The following is a 3,115-nucleotide window of genomic DNA, read 5'->3' on the forward strand; positions in this document are numbered from 1 at the left end:
GAAGATTGTAGTTTATTATCCGTCTATCAATTATAAATATTTCGCACTCAATATTAGAAAAAATTATTTATTTCATATACAAATTTATTAATATATTTTATTACGAATTAAATATTTTTGAAAAAGATAATAAATAAATCGATTTCCTCTAGAAAATTGGAAAACAAATTTTAAGTTATGTAAGTATGCATTTTGGTTTTTTGAAATTTTTAGGAGGACCATTCTTTGAAGGAAATTTTTGAAATGACTAAATATTAAATATGAGATATTTAGAAGGACCAAAAATATATTTACCACTATTTTTTATACCTACATATATTTTATATATTTTTTAATATATTAATATGACTCTTCATATTACTCTACGCGTGCGAATGCAAATTTATTAATATATTTTATTACGAATTAAATATTTTGGAAAAAGATAATAAATAAATCAATTTCCTCTAAAAAAACGGAAAACAAATTTTAAGTTATGTGGGCATGCATTTTGGCTTTTTGAAATTTTTAGGAGGACCACTCTTTTAAGGAAATTTATGGAATGACTAAATGTTAAATATGAGATATTTAGAAGGACCAAAAATATATTTAACACTATTTTTTATACCTACATATATTTTATATATTTTTTAATATATTAATATGACTCTTCATATTACTCTACCCGTGCGAATGCAAGCAAAATAAACATGTTTGACAAGTCAAATCTATTTTGTCAGCTGTAACGATTTATGTCATCGACGAACATGTATCTATTGATTCCATCAAGAAGATTGTAGTTTATTATCCGTCTATCAATTATAAATATGTCGCACTCAATATTAGAAAAAAATATTTATTTCATATACAAATTTATTAATATATTTTATTACGAATTAAATATTTTGAAAAAGATAATAAATAAATCGATTTCCTCTAGAAAATGGAAAACAAATTTTAAGTTATGTCGGTATGCATTTTGGTTTTTTGAAATTTTTAGGAGGACCATACTTTGAAGGAAATTTATGAAATGACTAAATATTAAATATGAGATATTTAGAAGGACTAAAAATATATTTAACACTATTTTTTATACCTACATATATTTTATATATTTTTAATATATTAATATGACTCTTCATATTACTCTACCAGTGCGAATGCAAGCAAAATAAATATGTTTGACAAGTCAAATCTATTTTGTCAGCTGTAACGATTTATGTCATCGACAAACATGTATCTATTGATTCCATCAAGAAGATTGTAGTTTATTATCCGTCTATCAATTATAAATATTTCGCACTCAATATTAGAAAAAATTATTTATTTCATATACAAATTTATTAATATATTTTATTACGAATTAAATATTTTTGAAAAAGATAATAAATAAATCGATTTCCTCTAGAAAATTGGAAAACAAATTTTAAGTTATGTAAGTATGCATTTTGGTTTTTTGAAATTTTTAGGAGGACCATTCTTTGAAGGAAATTTATGAAATGACTAAATATTAAATATGAGATATTTAGAAGGACCAAAAATATATTTAACACTATTTTTTATACCTACATATATTTTATATATTTTTTAATATATTAATATGACTCTTCATATTACTCTACCCGTGCGAATGCAAGCAAAATAAACATGTTTGACAAGTCAAATCTATTTTGTCAGCTGTAACGATTTATGTAATCGACGAACATGTATCTATTGATTCCATCAAGAAGATTGTAGTTTATTATCCGTCTATCAATTATAAATATGTCGCACTCAATATTAGAAAAAAATATTTATTTCATATGCAAATTTATTAATATATTTTATTACGAATTAAATATTTTTGAAAAAGATAATAAATAAATCGATTTCCTCTAGAAAATTGGAAAACAAATTTTAAGTTATGTCGGTATGCATTTTGGTTTTTTGAAATTTTTAGGAGGACCATACTTTGAAGGAAATTTATGAAATGACTAAATATTAAATATGAGATATTTAGAAGGACTAAAAATATATTTAACACTATTTTTTATACCTACATATATTTTATATATTTTTTAATATATTAATATGACTCTTCATATTACTCTACCAGTGCGAATGCAAGCAAAATAAATATGTTTGACAAGTCAAATCTATTTTGTCAGCTGTAACGATTTATGTCATCGACAAACATGTATCTATTGATTCCATCAAGAAGATTGTAGTTTATTATCCGTCTATCAATTATAAATATTTCGCACTCAATATTAGAAAAAATTATTTATTTCATATACAAATTTATTAATATATTTTATTACGAATTAAATATTTTTGAAAAAGATAATAAATAAATCGATTTCCTCTAGAAAATTGGAAAACAAATTTTAAGTTATGTAAGTATGCATTTTGGTTTTTTGAAATTTTTAGGAGGACCATTCTTTGAAGGAAATTTATGAAATGACTAAATATTAAATATGAGATATTTAGAAGGACTAAAAATATATTTAACACTATTTTTTATACCTACATATATTTTATATATTTTTTAATATATTAATATGACTCTTCATATTACTCTACCAGTGCGAATGCAAGCAAAATAAACATGTTTGACAAGTCAAATCTATTTTGTCAGCTGTAACGATTTATATCATCGACGAACATGTATCTATTGATTCCATCAAGAAGATTGTAGTTTATTATCCGTCTATCAATTATAAATATGTCGCACTCAATATTAGAAAAAATTATTTATTTCATATACAAATTTATTAATATATTTTATTACGAATTAAATATTTTAGAAAAAGATAATAAATAAATCGATTTCCTCTAGAAAATTGGAAAACAAATATTAAGTTATGTCGGTATGCATTTTGGTTTTTTGAAATTTTTAGGAGGACCATTCTTTGAAGGAAATTTATGAAATGACTAAATATTAAATATAAGATATTTAGAAGGACTAAAAATATATTTAACACTATTTTTTATACTTACATATATTTTATATATTTTTTAATATATTAATATGACTCTTCATATTACTCTACCAGTGCGAATGCAAGCAAAATAAACATGTTTGTACAAGTCAAATCTATTTTGTCAGCTGTAACGATTTATGTCATCGACGAACATGTATCTATTGATTCCATCA

The sequence above is a fragment of the Lathyrus oleraceus genome, chromosome 4, assembly GCF_024323335.1.
Source record: "Lathyrus oleraceus cultivar Zhongwan6 chromosome 4, CAAS_Psat_ZW6_1.0, whole genome shotgun sequence".
NCBI classification, from domain to species: Eukaryota; Viridiplantae; Streptophyta; class Magnoliopsida; order Fabales; family Fabaceae; genus Lathyrus; species Lathyrus oleraceus.